General features: G+C 39.3%; 1 protein-coding gene across 5 annotated transcripts in view; it reads left to right on the top strand.

Annotated features, from left to right (window-relative positions):
- Positions 1 to 20,757, top strand: part of PCCA (propionyl-CoA carboxylase subunit alpha) — a 394,205-nt gene that overhangs the window by 83,362 nt on the left and 290,086 nt on the right. Inside the window, exon 1 of one of the 5 annotated variants that reach the window (XM_035726504.1) lies at positions 11,161 to 11,451. The exons of the other annotated variants lie outside the window; for them this stretch is intronic. The gene's annotated coding sequence lies outside the window, so the exon portion shown is untranslated. Of the gene's footprint in view, positions 1 to 11,160; positions 11,452 to 20,757 lie in introns of those variants that run through there. 5 annotated transcript variants of the gene reach the window in all.

Raw genomic sequence — 20,757 nt, 5'->3', positions numbered from 1 at the left:
CTGTTAAAGTGAAAATACTCTGTTAGACCTAGGAAGTGAACAGAGAATCAACCTGGTTCCTTTACCCCTTCTAACTATTAAGGGAAGTCTGATTGTTATGCAATGAATCCACAGAAGCAAAGGGCTTGATCGGCTTTACAGCTCCTAGGGACCCCATTATTGTGATTGGGATCTTTGTGGTGATTCCTTCTGGGATTCATTTTTCCCTCTTTGCCTGATTGGTACCAGCTTGTTCTGGCTTTTGAACGCTTGCATAGATCATTAAAGGGTAATCTGTGGAGGCCGCCGTGGTCAGTGTTCCTGGACATAGGGACAGACTCCGTGTTAATGTTGTCTTTGAAATTGGGGTGTTGGGGAAGATCCACAAGTTTTCTTTTGGAGAAAAATTTGATATAATAAAAATAAAGCATTTTTAGAACTCAGCATTGTATTACAAGTTACTTTGTGCATAAGGAAACACTAGCCTGGCTATCTTTAGGAGATTAAAAATGTGCTGCTAATTCTTTTTACATTTTAAGTTTACTTTCATATATATTGAAATCTGAGTTGTAAGAATGTAGGTATTAATATTGCCAGTTGGGTGTGTTTGATCATCTGGTATCTGTTTATCTACTTACTTTTTTTTTGTGCTGCTTTCCAAAACATTGAATTTAGGAAGTTTTGTTCACAATTCATGGTTAGAATCAAAAGTCAATGAATTTATGACTGACTACAGTATTAAAAGACATTGAAAAACATGAGTACTCAAAGTCAGATTATTACTATTTTATGGTAAATTTAAGTTGGATGTGATTAGCTTTTGGATCATTTAAGCCTGAAGGTATGTTAACCACAGTTTATTAAATCTTTTCGTTTTCATTAGCTAGAGTTTTAATAGAGGAGCAACATGGTTTTGTTTTTTATATGTATGAAGGTCAAGATGAGAATCTTGAAGAGTAATTTAGTAATGTTCGGATCAGTACTTGAAGCCTTTGCAAAAATGTAACAATAAATGTACTTCTAGATGACTACTTGAAACTATTCTTTCTGGATGCCTGCCAGATCAAACCCCATGGGATTAAGTTCTGGAAAATCACTTGCAAATTTGTGGGGGTATCGGTGACTTTGAATATTTAACTGTCTAAATTGTCATCTACGTGTGTTCTGTCTGTGCACTGGGTAAAAAAATTAGAAGTTTGTCAGCCAGTTAGAATTAAAGGTGACATCTGCTTTTAATTGGTGTTTTATTTTCTTCCAAGTCAGGAAAAATTCAGTAAGACATGAATTATCAAATTTTGCAGTGCTAAGCAACTTGTCAAGTGACAGTAAGCACTACCTTGAGCACTTGTACAGATGGGAAGTGTTAAAATGTTGATTAATCGTCCCAGTTCTGATTATGGTTTTAGAAGGCTAAAGCTTGTGTAACCATTGCCAGCTTTCTAGTATCAGAATAGCATTCATTTGTTAATTTTGTAGGCTTTTTTCAATTACTGGCAAATTGCCTCTTGTATAATGAGAGTTTAAATAGTTTTAGTGATACTTGGTTAGTAGACTTAGGGTCAGATAAAGAAATGTAGAATTCCTCTGTTTCTCAGGTCCATTATTTATTTAGTAAATACCTTAGTTCCATTCTTTTTAGTAAAAAAAAAAAATGAAAAAAAATCTAAAAGTGAGCTCTAAGATGCTATTTTACATACACTCATGATGTGTTGAGAAGGGTGTATCTGAATCTTGGCAAAGGAAGCCTTGCCTGGCCCCCTGTTGAAAAAGAAAATCGATTATTTCTGTTTTTACCATTTCCAAGCCATTTTAAGATATAAAACATAAATCAGTTCCTTCAAGAAGAGCAGGTAAAAATAGCTCAAGACTTCAGACATTCTCAGAGCTAAAAAAAAAAAAAAAAAGACCCAAGGAAATATTCCCATCATACTGATTACATTTTAATTTTCTTGTTACTGAAAATTTGAGCATGGTACTAAGTGGTCTCTTTATATATAAAGTGTGTCTTTAAAAATTTCACTGTGAAGGAGATATTCTTTTCCTGCTAATTGTTAAATAAAAGTAGAGATTCTCCTTTTCCTATTTGAATAGATCTGCATTGTAGAGGTAGAATTCTGTTTTAAAAGTGGTGAGTACTTGAAGCAACATTTCTTAGATTAGGTTCTTAATATTACCAGACTTCAGTTGCATTCAGGTCTTGTTTTTTGTTGTCCACTTCTGAATATCTGATAAATGTTTTATGTAGTAATATGTTCTTCCTACCAGAAAACATTGGGTTATTTAATTTGATTCATAAAATTTTCCTGTTCAGTTACTTGGATACTGTGTAGATTTTATTTCAACTTAAAAAGTAGACAAGATGCTTATGTAAATTCACTGAATAGTTTTACATATAGTTGACAAGTAGCATCTTAAACCCAGGAGCCACGTTTAGCAGTTCTCACATATTTTTAGAAAATAGTCGAGAAATAGAAAATTTAGATTTTCTAGCTTAACTATACAAAACATTTTGATGCCTGATAACTTCAGGATTCATTGCCCCTGTACATTTTTCAAGTTACTTGCTTTTCACTGCATAAGGCTTTAATTTACTGCCTACTGACACCCCCCCCCCCCAAATATTTTTTTCAGAATTTTGAGAGTGGACTACTTTAGCTGCCCTTACAAGCACTGGTGTGGGTTGCTGGCACAGACTCCTAAGATGCCCCAAATCTAGAAGGATGGGAGGTTCTGGCAACATCTACGGGGCAAATGTTTTTAGGAATTTTTTTTTAGGTACAGAATTACTGTTTTCTACAGTATTTTTGCTTCTTTGAATCCTGTTTTAATGCCTATTTTAAGATGTAACTTAGACACAAGATTTAACAGCATTTTTTTTTTCACCGTTAACTTAGATTTTTGTCTGTAAGGTCTTTTTCTTTACCTTGAATTTTACAGAATAATAATAAAGTTAAATATTTGTATCTTGAGGTAATTAATTGCTTCTGTAAATAACTGATTTTATACAGTCGAATTTATATGCTGATAAAAACTCCTGTTTTATTTTTTTAAATTTAAATTTTGTTAGTTAACATGTAGTGCGATATTGGTTTCTGGAGTAGAATTCAGTGATTGATCCAGTACATGCAACACCCAGTGCTCATCACAACAAGGGCTCTCCTTAATCCCCATCACCCATCTAGCCCATCCCCTACCCACCAAAAACTGTTGAATAACATCTCATGTGCATTCTTTTAGAGATGCTTAGTGACTTTCGTGTCTTCCTTTTATGCTTGCCGTGTTTTTTTTTTTTAAATATATTTTTAAAGATTTTATTTATTTATTCATGAGAGACAGAGGGGGAGAGAAAGAGAGAGAGAGAGAGAGAGAGAGAGAGAGAAGCAGAGGGAGAAGCAGGCTCCCAAGGAGCAGGGAGCCCGATGCGGGACTCGATCCCAGGAGCCCGGGATCATGACCTGAGCCGAAGGCAGATGCTTAACCATCTGAGCCACCCAGGCGCCCTATGCTTGCTGTGTTTTTAAGGAATAAGAGAAAGTTTGATATATGTATTTTACTGAAAAGAAGACTAAAACCTACAGCTGGTATTTGAATTGGGGCAATAATTTACTTTTTTGGCCCCAAATGCTCTCATGATCTTTTAGGATACTGAGAATCCTGATAGACTTGGCTGGTTAATCATTTCTGTGTTTTCAGTTCAGTTTGGTTACTGATATTTGACTTGTTCTTGCTGCTCTTGGCCTGTAGCATGCAGTTCCTGTTTAGATTACCAAGCTTTCTTTATCATGTGATCCTGTCACTCTATTGATAGTTGATTGGATCAGGGATTAGTGTCTGACCCAAAGGCCGTGCTCTATAGAGGGGTCATAGTTTAGGGGGTGTGTGGCGGGGGTGGGGTAGGGGTGGGCATGGGTGTGGGTGTGGATATGTATGTGGTGGGGGTCATGGGTGGGGGTGGGGTGCAGAGAAGGTTGTGACACTTGAACTGAAATAGCAAAGATGAGAAGGAGCAGGCAGCATGTGAAGATCCAGGGCAAGCCCTCTCCACATAGAGGGAATGGCAGATGTAAGTGTCCTGAGGCAGGAATGAGATGAGCCTGTGGCTTGAGAGAAAGAAGCTGGTGTGGTAGGAGAATAATGAATGAGGAAGCATGTGGTAGAGGTTGGAAAGGTAGGCTCAGGGCAGATCAATTGGGCCATCGTCACAAGCTGGGATTTTCATCTGTGTGGCATTAGGAAGCCACTGGGGGGAATTAAAGCATGTGATGACATAATGTGATGTACTCTTTTATTACGATAAGAAGAGTGCATATCAAACTGAAGAATAATGTGATATGAGTAATGAGTAGAAAAATTTAAATTCCATACTGAATATAACAAACAGTGTTGTAGGTAAAGTCTCATACCTGCTCACCTGCAGATGCTCTCAGGACACAGCTCTGTGAAATCAAAGCTATCTTCTAATTTATACTTTGCAAATCATGGACTTTTCAGTAAGCCACACCCTTACCGTCAAAGGTTAATCTAATACCAAGAATCACTCATCTTCCCACAATGGTTTATTTCCCCAAGTCCAGATTATTCAATCTTGAAAAACACTCCAGTTAGACAGCTCTTGGGAACCTTTGACCTTCAAGTCCCAAGAGCACTTAGCGGCTAGGTGTGGATACAAGGGAATATATGGCATTCCAGTTTAAGGTGGCCGCTTGAAGTTCGGTGTCCTTTGATAACTTCCTACCAGTGTTAATTACTGATCTGCTTTGGTTTTCTGCCTGGCTAGCAGGTGATCATTATACCACACAGACACACTTAAATAAAATGCTTGTAAAGGTCAGGTGTGCACGTGCACAGGCACTCTCCCATTGTAGCGGACAGTTAGCTTGTCCAACATCTTTTCTCCCATGGGTGATTTAGTTAAGCCAGTTATGATCACCTTATCTTCCCTGACAATTACTGATTTAGGGATGAGTCAGTGAAGGCTTAAGCCAGTTTGGGTCAATGAAGCATGAGAAGCTTTTTTGGAGATTCCTTAGGAGAGAAACTTGCTCATTCTAAGCTTTAGCACCAGTGTGCCTCTCTCCTTCCCCTCCCCCCCTTCTCCTCCCACACATTTTGTGAAGAAGAGAAAGCTTGCTGCTGCTGACAGCCATATTGTGACCATGAGGGATAGCTAGCAGAATGGGAGATAGATCCAAGAGAATGGCAGAGAAATCAAGAACTGTGAGATGTACTTTTAGAAGGATTTCTGTCCAAAAGGTTGGTGGGGGTATATGTTGGGTGAGGGGAGAGTAGGGATGTTTATGCTAGACACTGAGGAACTAAGTTAAATAGAGTACAGAACTTGCTTTTTGAGGAAACTTATTTATGGGTATTGGCTTTTGATTTGTTTTAAGACTTTTTTGCATTGGATTTAGGGACTGAAAAAATACTCTATTATTAATATTTAGTGAAAATTGGAAAAAAACAGAGATTAAAGAATTTTAACCTTTCCTTATTAGGAAACCAGTCTCAGGACTGTGAGTTGCTTTAATAATGTTGCCAGGCAGCCAGAACTATCTGCATATCATACATGGGTGTGTTGAGAGGTCCAAGAGTTAGAAGATAGGTAGGCTTGAGGAAAGTATTAGAAACAGACTAGCCAGCTGTTAGCTTGTTTCTCTGCTTTTGCTTCTTTCTTTAAAATCTTTCTGCATGCCTGTCTGCTTTCATCCTCTGCTTCTCTGCTTGCATGGCCCAGTGGAACATGCCAAAAATCATAGTTCCTGAGCTTAGGTGTTTTAGGTCTTGTATCCTGAAAAGAGGAAAGCTGCATTTTTCTTTCTGTCCTTGTTCCCAGAAAAGGGACTATGATGGATGTAATTTGGGTTAGCTGCTTTTTGCGCCAATCATCTGTGTTCAGGGGCAAGATCATATAATTCAAAAGGGCTGCAGTTGAGGGGTCTTTTGCCGTGGTTGGGTAAAGGACAGTTCAGGAAAGTTCTGAGCTGGGTAAGTCTGCCACAAAATGTTTGTTATACCCCCTAATTATAGGGCAGTGTGGTAATTTCAGCCATCAGAGCATATCTAGTGTAGGTGTTACATGAAAGTAGTAGTTAATTCTGGTAGGTTTGTGATTGGGATAGCTGGAGAGAACATTGTCAAACTTTATATAAGGGGTGTGTGTGTGTGTGTGTGTGTGTTAGTGAAGAAGAGTATTTTGTATTTGTATAGCTATTGGTTTCCTTCCTAAGAATTGACACCTATCGTAAAAGCCCTGTGCCCCTGTAAAGCTCTGTTTCGTGACCCTAGCTTTTTCGGAGTTAATGAAGTATACATGTAGAAGAAAATCATGAGCTTTTTGAGCCAGGAGAAACTTAGAACTTAACTGATTGGTTGGCATATACCTTTTGATGCGGCAGATGCTGGTGAATACAAAGATGAAGACGGTTCACTACGCCGAAGAAGTTGATGGGGAAGAGATGCAGTAGGGAGGAGGTTAGTTCATCAGAGTGTCATAGATGGCCTTGTGGAAAAGTCAGATGAAGAGATTACTTTTGATCGGGCAGGAGTGTCTAGGGAAGTCTCATGAAGAAGGTGGCATTTCAACTAGGCCTTGAGGACAGATAGCATTTAGATAGAGAAGATTGTAGAGGAGAAGCATGGACTTACAAGAAGGGAAAGGACATTTCAGGAAGGGGATTGGTTTTCTTGGCTCTCCCTTTAAAATGAGCTTGGAATCTGACCACTTCTCACCACTCCCAGCACTACCATCAATTCTGGTCACCAGCATCTCTCATCTGCGTCATTGCATTAGCTTCCCACTTGCCGTCCAGGTTTCCATCCTTACCTCCCTCTAGGGTAGTCTCAAAACCTAGTCAGAATGATCTGTCAGCATGTAAGTCAGGATATCAAAGCATTTCTTGGCTAAAAACCAAACCACAAAATACCTTTATTTGCTTCCAATTTCATTCAGAATCAGAGCCAAAGTCCTTCAAGACAACCATCACCCTCCTTGCACCATTCTGACATAATTATTTTACACTCTTTCTCACTTCCTTTGTTTTAGTTCTTTTTTGAGATATAAGGTATGCTTACAACCTCAGGGTCTTTTCACTTGCTAGTTTCTTTGGTTGGAACACGTTGCCTCCAGATAGATCTTCTTTGGGCCATTATCCAAAGTCATTTTCTCAAAGATGCCTACCCTGACTATCCTAATTAAAATTGCAGGTTACCATTCTCCCACCGTTTCATACTCTTAATTCCCATTTCTTATTTTCCTCTGAAGTATGTATTGCTGTCTGATACATATTTAGTAACCTACACAACCACAGTAGTTTTTTTGTTTTGATCATTACTATTTCCTCAGTGCCTAGAACTATATCTGACTCATATATATTTGTTTAATGAGCAAGTAAATGAATAACAGGTGGATTGTCTACCTCTGTGTTTGAGCCATTCATGGAACAGATTTGATACCCTAAGTTCCTCTTAAGTAAGTAGATATATATATAAACGCACAAATCACTTGTATGGCGTCTGTGCAAGATAGTTATTCAGCTGGTGCTCATGATTATAATGACTGGAATTTTAAACCCTTTTATCATATAAGCGGTGTTTGGCAAACTTCATCTGTAAAGGGCCAGATAATATTTTAGAATTTGCAGGCCATAGTGTCCCAACTGTTCAACTCGGTTGTAACTGCACAACTCTGCAGTTGCAGTGTGGAAGTAGTCCTAGATGATAGGTAAATGAATGGGTATGTGTGTTCTAATAAAACTTTATTTATGGACACGAAAATTAGACTATTATGTAATTTAACATGTCATGAAATACCTTTTTTTTTCCCCCAATTATTTAAAAATGTCCCTTTTTGCGGTGCCTGGGTGGTTCAGTCGTTAAGTGTCTGCCTTCAGCCCAGGTCATGGTCTCAGGGCCTGGGATTGGGTCCCACATCAGGCTCCCTGCTTCGCGGGAAGCCTGCTTCTCCCTCTCCCACTCCCCCTGCTTGTGTTCCCTCTCTCACTGTCAAACAAATCTTAAAAACAGTCCTGTTTTAGTTGGATAGGAATTGACTACTCTGTGGTCTGGGTGTGGTGTTTGAAACAGCTGTGTATCTGTACAAATATATTTAGCCTAGTGCACATTCACTATCATGTTTGTAAGTACATACTTAGTTATGGCCGTTAGAAAGAGATTTTGGGAGAATCAAAAAGCGCATGCTACAGTTATCTGTGCTAATGGATGGGGAGTGTAGAGTAATAGGGAAAATAAAATAGGGATGATATAGAAGTAATCTTAGAATGTTTTGTGTAGTTTGAATGTTGTGGGGCCTAATAATCATTTTCAGTAACATTCGATTTACATTCTCTTCAGTGCACGTCAGTTGAGAATGTGGATAATGAATTCAGAAATGCTGTGGAGGAGTTATTTTCAGAATTAAAAATCTGTGGATTAATTGAAAATTAATTGCATTGGTGAAATATATGTAAAATATAGTAGCTTATGTAAACATTAATGTTAGATTTAGAAAATGTCTGGTTTTCCCAGAAGATTTGAATTATGCTCTTAAGAGGCCAGGGGTTCACTCTCCCAGCCCCAAATAGAGTGGGGCAGGACCTGGCAGCCTGGTAGATGTGGGATTGAAGCATCATAGGTTTAAACACACCCATTCTACGGGTCCTTGATAAATTCATACCTGCTGATTGTTAACGTTTAAGTTTATGGATTAGGTATTATTCTCTGTGATGAAAAAAAAATTGCAGAAAGAGGGTAAGCATGTAAGAAGGAACCAGAATTATGTCTTAGCATGTTGAGACTAACGTAGGGAAAAGGAATTCTTGGAAAGAAGAGTCAAATGGGATCTGTGGAAGAAATGAGGTTTTTAGGCAGATACAGGGATTAATGCTAATTTGAGTCTGTTTGTTTTCATGAAGCTGACCCCAAGGTGGGGGTGTATTTTGTGTGCTCTCTGGATTACCTATGATGTCATCCCAAGTTGTTGCAATAGGAGACTTATGTTATTTTAAATAACTTTTAAAAAAATTTTATTTAGGAAATTACAGATGAGTAAGTTTGAAACAATTATCTTACAGATATACCTTGACTATTTAGTAGTACGAACAATGATTATAATTTTTTTGTTTCCCAGTAGTGTAAGATTCTTATTTTAAACTCATAAGATTACACCTTTCCAGTCTAAGGTCATTTCTATGCTGTTTTCTCATCTAAATAAGTAAATAAATGCATGCCTGCATGCCCCAGAAATCAATTTACGTGTGGTTAATTTGAAAATTCTTTGTAGATTGGACAACCATATTGGAAAAGGACTGAATCTTTTGAGGGCTTTATTATAGGTAACCTAAAGAAGTCAGAAGACTGTATTTTAAATCTGTTGTATCTCATGAGGCATAGGCTTTTATTTCTTGGTAGGTCTTAACTAGGATTTAGCCTCCTCTTACAATAGCTGGAAATTGCTGGAGACTAATGACTCTTTTGTCATCAGAGCACTGTTTTCTGATTGGTATGGTGGGTGGACCTTTGTGTTCCATGGAAATGCCTTGGCATGTCATCCCAGCTCATGGATTTCATCCTTGACGGCAGTTTATATGTTCTGCTCACCTGTCATATTCTCTCTGTTAACTTCTCGTGTGGATATTGAAGCCAAGAATTTAAGAAGACTTTTGAAGTGTATTTGTAATTAAATAGCATTATTAAACCAGAGTTGAAGTCTTTGGTCAAGTAGGGTAACTGCATTGTCAAAATTGAGCTTCTAAAACAGAAAAACATCCTAAACCACAGAGCTGTATACTCCAAAAACATGCTTTTTGTTTTGGAACTGAAATATTAAAGGTACTAATAACCTGAGTAAACTGTTTAAAATCTGTCAGAAGTATCTCACAGCACACGGCAGTGGAGATTACCCAGGTGTATGTGAGGTTTTAAGTGCAGAGTAATTTATCACAAGACATTTTCTGATTGGTTTGGGTCTGATCTACTGAACGCATTTCCAGGTCCAGATAAGAATGTCTTCCCTTGGAGTCCCCCCTGGTTGTCCTACTAATAAGGCACTAATAGGCAGAATGAATCTTACTGTCCTTGTAACCAAACCTGCTTTTTGGTGTCATATTTCAGTGGAGTTTTCTGGTCCGAAAAGCCTTATAGTTAACCTTTAGCTACTCCCCTCCCTTACACTTCCTCATTTATTCATTCTCCCTGAATCCGTTGCCAGCTCTCCTGTTACCACTGCAGCTTCTCTTACCTCTTCCCCCCACTAGGTCCCACGGCTGCTCCGGTGGCTCCTCATGGCCGCCTCCTCACCTGGGCCACTGGTCCCTTCATCGCAGTCTTTCCTCCTCGGAGTGCCGCTGCCTCGCTGACCTTCTGAAGCGCTTCCGAACTCTCCAGTGGCTCGCCGTCGGCTGGGAGGCTGCATTTGTTCCTCAAGCAGGCCATTCCCCCACACTTCGTTTCTGTTGGTCTTTCCATACTATTTGTGCTTCCCTTCTCTGCAGTTTCCGGTACCAGAAGAGATCTGGCTGCTGTATCGTGATAGTCACTTCAAAGAAACTTTGTGTAACGTCTTTTCCTCCTGCAGGACAGTGTCTCACTCTTTCTTTGGAAGAAGGCTCACCGTTATTTTAGTCATGTGTCGGAAGGGCAAGCGGCTCTCCACTCGAGCAGGGGTTGGCTGAGGGGAAGGAGCCAGCTGAAAGGAAGAGATGCAGGGTGCGGGGGGGAAGGTGGGCTTAGCCTCTTCAGGAAGGGTCTGGGTTAGTTGAGGCGAAGGGGCTAACAGCAGGAGGACCGTCTCTGGAGTGTGGCTCCTGGAACGTGTTAAACCTGTGCACCCGGAAGGCGGGCGGGAGCCAGCCAACAGTTGTGTAACGGACTCCAGTCTTTCACACTCATGTAGCAGCTTCCCATGGGTCCCCTCTGGCCTTTGTGCTTTACATATATCAATTCATTGAACCCTCACAGGTTCAGAACCCTCACAGGCACAGGGTGCTTAAGTAACTTGTCAAAGGCCAACCAGGTAGTTCATGGTAGAATTGGAGTTCTGGCAGGCTCCACAGTCCCTGCGCTTAACTGTTACACTCTATTGCTTCTAATTACCGCCTTTCTTTCAAGAAAATGAACACCCTGCCCAACAATTGTTTTATATGATTCAGGTGGCAGGGTAGGTGAGGGGTGTATAGGTGGTGTCCGTTGTAATTTCAGAACTCCAAAAGGCTGTGTCAGGGTGGTGGTCACATACGTTTGAAGGGAGTCACGCTGCTGGTAAAACATTTTAAGAATATCATTTCGCTGGGCTTTATGTTTACGTTTACTGGATGTTGATGTGAAATGAAGCTTAGCCTATTATAGATGATGCCCGCTTTCTCCCTCATCAGTTACCGGCTTGACCTCAATGAAGGGAGAAGATTGCATGCTCAAGTCTTACTTATCAGAAGTTAAGAAGGCCCTGGTTGGACTTTCTGAGAAAGACAGAAATATCAGGTGATCTGAGCATGTTAAAATTATAGCCTATCTAGTATAACTGAAGGTAGAAATTTTCTTCCCCTTTGGCAGGGAATTTTTGAAATACTGCATTCCATGTATGATAAACTTACATTAAGTTGGCTCACAAAGTTTCCACCCATGTTTGCTTTATTCCAATTACCATTAGTTTCCCAGAATATTCTAGACTCCATCACAGTACTCATGCTGGATTGTGATTTTAATTGCTTGTTATATCACATCTTCCTAGTTGGTGCATGAGCCAGAGGGCATTGACACATCTCTGTCTCATCTGTCATTTTATCCCTAGATTTAGCACAGTGCCTGACACACATTGGGTAGTTGGCAAGTGTTTCTAGAATGAATGCATGACTAGCTGTTGAGTTGGATACCAGAGAAGTCGTTAATTGAGATCTGCTTGTTGTTGGGCTTAAGAGAAAGAGGAGACCCTTCTGGATGAGCACTGGTTGCATGTATCCACCTCCTCATTCTCTAACCACCAAACCACCCTATACAGGCCAGCAGGAGGTGTTTTCCTCTGTATTTAAATGTTTTGCTTCCCCGTGCTACTTTTCCAAATCCTAGTTGTCTTTTTCCCTCAAATGCTTCCCTTTTTGTGAAGCCTTCCTTGATTCCCACATTGGATTCTGTTCATAGTAGTGTCTTATTTATTTATTTATTTTTGGGTGCATTTACTACTCTCTACCACATACTGTTTCTGTTTCTTGGTATGTATTGTTCTACCAGACTATAAACTCCTTGTGGGCAAAAACCAGGTCTTGTCCAAACCAGCATACTTCTGAGAATAGAAAGGAACACTAACCAGGTGGATGCTGGGGTAATAGTTATGTCCTAGGACTACGCCGGGCACACCTTATGTGTGAGCAGTGTTCAGTAGTCAGTGCACGGTCCCTGACTTGTTGGAGAAGCCTGGTCACCTGGACCTGTTCACAAGTGTGGGAGACGACGTGAGAAGGTAGCAAGGTCTTAGTCTTGTTTCTGTCACTTTACCTGTTTATTAGTGACAGTGGGCAATTGATTTCATCCCTTGGATCCTAATTTTACTGACATGTTCAGTAGAGAGGGTTATTTATGTCCTGTTGGTTTCTTGTCCCTCCCCCCCCTTTTAGGAAAATCTATTATTTTTTTTTAAAGATTTTGTTTATTTGAGAGAGAGAGAGCGCGCGCGCGCACGCACAAGCAGGGGGAGCAGCAGAGGCAGAGGGAGAAGCAGACTCCCCGCTGAGCAGAGAGCCTGCCGCGGGGCTCGATCCCAGGACTCTGGGATCATGACCTGAGCCTGAACTGAAGGCAGACGCTTCACCGGCTGAGCCACCCAGGCGCCCTAAGGAAAAGATATTAAAAAATCTGTTAAAACTGTGAGATGTCCTACAACGTAAGATACTACTGTGGAATTCTAGAATAAAGTGAAGACTTTCTAACTTTGTAAACAAACTAGAAGCTGAGGACTGAAATGTTTATAAAATGGTTTTTAGGGTAAAGCAAGCTGTAATACAATGTCCTGTGGACAGTATTAAATAAGTAAATAAAAAAATATTAGTGTTATTGAATTCCTTTTTCTTTTACTCTTTAAACTTAGAAAACATTCCCACTTAGAGATAAATTAACCTCTATTTGGGTCATTCCTCTATATCTTATTGTCACTTTCACTTCATTGCATCCTTGTTAGTGACCAAACCAAAGGGTGAAAGAAGCAGGTTGGTGGGTTAAAATGTGCTGAGGAGTGTGAGGAATTACTTAGTTGTTCCGGGCGATTTTAATTGGAAATCATGATCTCTGCTTTTTTTAGCATTCCATTCAGTATTTTTTTTTTTTTAAGATTTTATTTATTCATTTGAGACACAGAGATACGAGAGAGAGAGAGAGAGAGAGAGAGAGAAAGAGAGTATGAGCAGGGGGAGAGGCAGGTTTCCCACTCACCCAGGAGTCCGATGTGGGCCTCGATCCCAGGACTCTGGGATTGTGACCTGAGCTGGGGGCAGACAGACGCTTAACCATCTGAGCCACCCAGGCGCCCTCCATTCAGTATTTGAAATAAGTTTTATAATGTTGGCTATCCTAGAGCATGGCAATTAAATGTGCCAACAAAAAAGAATATCCCAGCTGTAGGTAGAGCATGCTTTATTCAAACTATATAACTCTTATTTCTATCCAGTGGTGGTATCAAAAACTTGATGTGTTCCAGAAAGCAGTAAATTTAGCAAGGAGTATGGGAGGACTTCTGCCTGTAGTAAATTTTAAAAGAAATACATAAATATTTTCAAAGGAAATAGAAAAAGTACATAATTCAGATCATATCCCAGACCAATTTAAAAAAAATTAAATTTAGTATCTAATATTTGGACTAAACCAAAAGCTCTCTAGCCTTTCACCAGTTTACCACCTGACTCTTCTTACTCACTACTGGCAGTAAGTATTAATGGACTGTGAGGAATGAACAGGAAGCTGAGTCACGAGGCATCTGCATTAACATCCCCTCATGCTAATTGAAGTATTATTAAATCTTAATTTTTTTTTACTTACGCTGTAAAATTGCTCATCTAATTTTATAGTTATTATAAGGTATATTCCAAAATTGAACTGGGAAAGTATTCACTTTCAATCCAAAAGTACCAATTAATTTTAGTATGCATGAAACATTAAAAATAATCGGATCAGGGAGAAATGAAAACAACTCATTTTTAATATCCAGACTGTAGGGATATAAAATATTTTATGTGATGTGCAAAAGAAGGAAAGTACAACTTCATAACTAATTTCTATGGCCAGTTTACATAAGGATAACCTTAGCAACACATACAAATTTAAATGTGAAGCTTCTTTCTTTGTCCTTTAAAGTATGCATTCTAAAAGAAAAACTTTTAAAATTTGTACCTGCATTTTTAATGAAAGCATTATCATATAAATTGATTTCTTGAAAATGCCAGGTAGCTCAGTGATACATTTGACAATTTCATCTGAGAAAATTTAGTGTCATTGAACTGATCATCAGTATTTTGCCAATGTATTTTTTTTAATGTTCTAAATATTAAAACTAGAATTGCTAAGATTCATCCCAACGTCTGACTTTTTAAATTTTCTCAATGTGATTGCCAAGGAAATTATTGAATTCATTTTCTCTGGGTGTCTTCTCTATTGCTTTTCTTTGATTCTTTCCATTGCAACCAGCCTGAGATTTTACATGATAAAGGAAATCTGTGGAACTAATCCTAGAAACCTCTTTTCTGTTTTCTCACGTAACACCTCCAGGCACAGAAAAGACAGAATACTTCATTTGCATTCTTAAACATTAGGAACTTAGAATGAGTCTTTCAGCTGGAAATGTTATTGCATCTACATCTCCCCCACCCCAAGGAAAAAAAAAAAAAGGTTAACAGCCCACTCAGGTTTATCTGAACTCATCTCTTTTTAGTATCCTGGTCTGCACTAAGAGTGTGATAGGTGAAACTTAAGCGCCCAGCGTCTTTCTTCTTTACAATCAGTTAGACTCTGGAAATAGGTATCAGTGCTGATTACAAGGAAATAAAAAAAAAAAAAATCAGATACGTACAAAAGAGATGGCAAACACTGACAAACTTTAATCTTCTGAAATGGAAAGAACATTTCCAAAGTTAATGTAGAATACAGTAATGAGAATTAAAAAAATAGAGTATCTCCCTATGAGCTTGAAAAGTTTATTTACCCCAAAAGTAGAAAGATATTCAGAGACTTATAGTTTATTTCAGTGGCTTTTAGTAAATTAAAAAGTACCCAAAACCTTTTGTTTGCTCCAAGTACCTTTGTCAGAAACCCTCCAAAACATTTAATGAAAGAAATTTAACCATTTTCAGACTTAGTAATAGCGGAAAAGTAGAAATGGACATCATTCCACTGTCAGATATGAGAAGTAGAAAGGGTTCTGTTGCTGTAATGCTCACTTCCTGTGAATGAAAAACAGGGTTTTATATGTAACTATATTCCTCAACTAGAAAACCTGACTTCTGCCAATTGTTACAGTGGGGACAGTTCCTACTATTCCATTTCCCTAACTAAATATTGTACATGGCTATCATCTGGAAGTAATAATATTGCTTGAGTGCACTGTGCCAAGTAGACACTTAATACAAAATATACACTAGACCGAATGAAATCCAGATACTGGTAATATTGAAAGAGAAAGACACAGATTCCTTTGGCTAAATTAAGTCACAGCATACACAGTGCTCTGTAAGGTAAATACAGTTTGTAAGTATGTCATTAGATTTCATTTGATCTTACAGTTAGCGTCCCAAACAAATTAACAAACTGTGCTGCTTTATAAGGTTTTTTTTTTTTTAGAATTTTAGAATGAAACCTTTGTCTCCCCTCTACCACCCACCCCCATTAACAGTCAAATACCTTAATGTTCTTATCCCAGTGAGTCACATAATTTGGGTTCTAAATTCACAGTGAGCTGACTGGCACTTCAAAGAAAGTGATTCCTGTAAATGTAGGGGGTTGGAGGCCAGTGGCACCCCCTTTTCTAGGGTTCTGCACCTCTCTTGATTGATACGCCACAGTCCGTGCGGAGGAAAAGGCATTAGGATTTGGTTTCCAGTCTTCTCTAATCCCGCACTGTCCCGCTGCACGGCCAAATGGTCGTGGTAGGAGTGCTCATCCCCACCTCGTTCCTGTCTGCTCCAGGTCCAGCTGCTGGTTTCACTCCAGAAGTTGGTGTGGCCACTCTGAAATCATTTTCAAAATTTTTATTGTAAAATAAAAGAGAGAAACTACCCAAAACAAATGTGTGGCTTACTTAAGGTAAATAATCTTGTAGTCACTGCTTAGGTCTAGATGTTAGACATTTGCCCTGAGTCTTGTCCATCTGGCCTGTCTCAGTCCTTTTCTCTGATGTCTCCCTATTCATAACCACTACTTTTATAGTAATCCTTTTCTTGCATTTTAAAATAATTTTATTGTCCAAATGTGCATCCCTAGAAAGTATGGTTTGGTCTATTTATTTTCAACTTTGATGCCTTTTAAATTTCTCTTAATCCGCAGGTTTTCTTTTCAGACTTTCTTTTTCCTTACACTTCTGTTGAAGAACCTTGGGTTACTGACTTCTGGAATTTCTGTCCATCTTGACTTAGTTGATTGGGTGCTCATGGTACAAGTCAGGGTTTTCCTCCATTCTTGGCATTTTCTGCAAATTGGATTCCTACACCTGGATTCAGAGATGGAATCAGATTTGGGTTTGGATGCCTTTGGTCAAGACTGTAGGAGGCACATAGTGTCTTGTTAGCACTTGTTACAATGTAAGCAGCCTTTGATGCTTACTGTCTATATCTAGTATTTCACTGGATTGCAACATGGTGGTATTTTAACTCCGATATCTTTTTCTCCACCCTAAGGGAGAGGAATTTTTTTCAAGAATTTCTTTGGCGGGGGGGGGGGGGGGGAGCGCCTGGTGGCTCAGTTGTTAAGTGTCTGCCTTCCCTTCGGGTCATGATCCCAGGGTCCTGGGATTGAGGGCCCCCCCCCCCCCCCCGCCCCGTCTGGCTCCCAGGGAGCCTGCTTCTCCCTCTCCTGCTCCCCCTGCTTGTGTTTCCTCTCTTTAAATCTTTAAAAAAAAAAAAGATTTTATTTATTTATTTGACACACAGAGAGAGACAGAGTAAGAAAGGGAACACAAGCAGGGCGAGTGGGAGAGGCAGAAGCAGGCTTCCCGCTGACCTTGGAGCCCGACGCGGGGCTCGATCGCAGGACCCTGGGATCACGACCTGAGCCGAAGGCAGACGCTTAACGACTGAGCCACCCAGGTGCCCCCATAGTGATACTTTTAATTAAAATTCAAGATAACCTCTTCTTTGTTACTCTTGTATCTTCATTTTCATATTTAAAGTTCTGACTCTCCGGGACAGGGGAGATGATAAAATGAGAATACTTAAGGATTCATGTCTAGTCAGTAGTATGTGTACACACACACACACACACACACACACACACACACACACACACACACACACACACACACACACACACACACACACACACACCAATCTGAGGATGATAGTATCAGTACCAATATGATTATTGAAGACTTTAAAGAAATTTTACACATCATCTTCCTGTTCTTCCCTCACTTTAAAAATAGTTGTACTGGGGCGCCTGAGTGGCTCAGTCATTAAGTGTCTGCTTTCAGCCCAGGTCATGATCCCAGGGTCCTGGGATCGAGCCCCGCATCGGGCTCCCTGCTCTGCGGGAAGCCTGCTTGTCCCTCTCCCACTCCCTTCTCTCGCTGTGTCTCTCTCTGTCAAATAAATAAATAAAAAGAAATAGTTGTACTGTATCTGTGTTGTCAGAAAGTACAGCTAGTATGGGGCACCTGGGTGGCTCAGTCGGTTAAGCATAGGACTCTTGATTTTTGGCTCTGGTCATGATCTCAGGGTTGTGAGATCGGGCCCTGTGTTGGGCTCTGTGCTGGGCATAGAGCCTGCTTAAGATTCTTTGTCTCCCTCTCCTTTTGCTTGTCTCCCCTCTCTAACACAAACAAACAAAAAAGGAAAAATAGAAAATATAGCTGATATAAAGTATACTCTCTCCTTAGCCTTCATTTGGTTTTAGTCCTGCAAGTAACCACAGGCCCTTTATGTTGACTTCTTTTTAGTCATTTTGTTTTTCTGAAGCTCATTCTCTAGAAAGGAGTGGGCAAACCTTTTTGTAAAGGGCCAGATAGCAAGTGTTTTTGGCTTTGCAAAACAGTCTGTTGCAGTTACTCAGTTTTTTTTTTTTTTTTTTAAGATTTTATTTTTTGGCAGAGAGAGACAGTGAGAGAGGGAACAGAAGCAGGGGGAGTGGGAGAGGGAGAAGCAGGCTTCCTGCTGAGCAGGGAGCCTGATCCCAGGACCTAGGATCGGCGCTTAACCTGTTGAGCCACCCAGCTGCCCCAGGATACAGTGTTCTTAAATTTTTTCCCCAAACACTTTGTTTCCCCCCACAATCCATTTACGTATACATAGATACATTATTTTTAAGCAGTTTACACCCAACATGGGGCTCAAACTCCCAACTCTGTGATCAAGACTTGCATGCTCCACTGACTAAGCCAGCTAGGTGCTCCTGCCAAAATCCATTTAGACTGTGGACTGTACAGAAACAGGTAGCAGGCCAGATTAGGGCCACAGCCTGTAGTTTGCAAACTACAGGTTTATTCAGTTCCTCAGAAAGAGGCCCTGAGTTCTTGTTTGTTTCGTTTTCTCTGCACTTTTTCTTGGACTTCAGTTTTGTTGGATTTAAAATCCTTGGCTCATGCTTTTTCTTGACTACGTTATTCCATTTTCTTTTGGCATGGATTACTTTTGACTGAGTCCGGTGATAATTTAAACTTTTGTATAAGTCACATATTCTTTTTTTTTTTCTTGTATTTTTTCTTATTCTTGTAAGCAGTATTGCTAGATTGTATCATGGTCATTCTAGATGGAATTTCTCAGTTTTGCTGTAGTATGTCTTTTTGCTATCTATTTCCAATTTTTAAAACCGTTTTCTTGAAGTACAGTTTTGGTATTCTTTTTCTTTGCTTTAATTTTCTTGAGAGACTCTTCTTATCCATATGTTGGATGCTCTTTTTCTTCAGTTTCTCATTTTCTCTTGTATCTTTTAAAAATAATTTCATTGTTTTGATATTTAAATTCAGAAAAGTTTCTTCCTTTCACTTTCTATTTCCTGTAAGGCATTATCTGTTTTCTTTATTCACTCTTGAGTTCCCTCTGGGTTAGTCTTCATTTCTAGAATGATACTTCTTTTTAATTTCTGATTTTATCTTGAGGCATGTCATCTCATTTCTGAACATTTCTAATTCTGATTTATGTTATTTCATGTTTTCTATAACTTTAGAAAATGTTTTTCAGCTTGTTTTGAAATAGGTAACAGTTTTGATCTGTTACATGTTGATATGTTTTTCTCTTGTGGGTTTTTTTTTTCCCCCCTTCATGGATGTTATTCTAGTATTTGTTTTATTTTCCTTGTAAAAACATTGTATGGGATTTTATCTTGATCCTTTTGTTTTGCTTAGTTTTATCTGTAAAGTTAGTTTTCCTCTATATTGCTTTTTAAAGAACTGTCTATTGTTTTGAAATGAGTGATACATGTCTAAGAAGTTTCAGTACTTGAATAGAGATAGCAGCAAAAGATTTTTTTCTGAAGGGCGCCTGGGTGGCTCAGTTGGTTAAGCGACTGCCTTCGGCTCAGGTCATGATCCTGGAGTCCCGGGACCGAGTCCCGCATCGGGCTCCCTGCTCGGCGGGGCGTCTGCTTCTCCCTCTGACCCTCCCCCTCTCATGCTCTCTCTATCTCATTCTCTCTCTCAAATAAATAAATAAAATCTTTAAAAAAAAAAAAGACTTTTTTCTGAAGTCTTGAAAAGATGAATTAACCTTGTAATCTCCCTGTTTTTCTTTTTGATGTCCATACTGTTAACACCATATTTAGGGGATAGCTTTTCTATCTGCTACTCTGTGCTTTTGACATAATCATAATAACTTTTGAAAGCTTTCTCACTGGCTCACTTTTTTAACTCCTGTGTTAAGTTCCCCACACCAATCCTGAACTGACCTTTGCTACCAGAAACTCTTTTTCCTTTTAGCAAGGAATACATTAAAATCTAGAATCTGAGTCCTTTGGGCAATTCAGCAATTTTTTCATGGCTGTGTCTCTTGCCTGACCCTGGTTTTACAGTTATGCCACTATCTTGGTAAGCCTGAAGTGTATGCATTTAAAAGAAATCTGAATCCATAGTGTAGCAGTTTACTACTTATATTTCTGAGAATGAATTGTGTATCATACATTTTTTATAAATAATGATTATTTCTGTCCTTCATTCACAACATCAAGTCTGTTGTAAGTTAAATCTCATTATTCCCCTAACATGCTGTTCAAAATGAATCCTTTTTTTCTTTATTCTATCAAAATTTGACCAGAATCATAAAATCACAGAATTTAGACAATGAAAGGAATCTTAGAGCAGTGATTTTGGCCTTTTGAAATTTCTTTCTTATGGTGTTTTCCAATGCTGTTTAAAAACCCACTTTTTTAAGGTTTATTTATTTTAGAGGGAGAGCATGCACTAGCAGGGGTGGGGGAAAGGGCAGAGGGAGAGAGAGAATCTCAAGCTTAGAGACTGATGCGGGACATGACCTCATGACCCTGAGGTCACCAGTGGAACCAAAGTTAAGAGTTGGATGCTCAAGCGACTGAGCCATCCAGGCCCATGACTGTAAGACATTTACCTGCCTTCAGGTATTCTATTTACCATTCATGGTAAATTTACAA

This window comes from Zalophus californianus, chromosome 3 (assembly GCF_009762305.2).
Source record: "Zalophus californianus isolate mZalCal1 chromosome 3, mZalCal1.pri.v2, whole genome shotgun sequence".
Taxonomy (NCBI): domain Eukaryota; kingdom Metazoa; phylum Chordata; class Mammalia; order Carnivora; family Otariidae; genus Zalophus; species Zalophus californianus.
The sequence above is the reverse complement of the archived record's forward strand: the minus strand, read 5'-3'. Positions and strand labels throughout refer to the sequence as shown.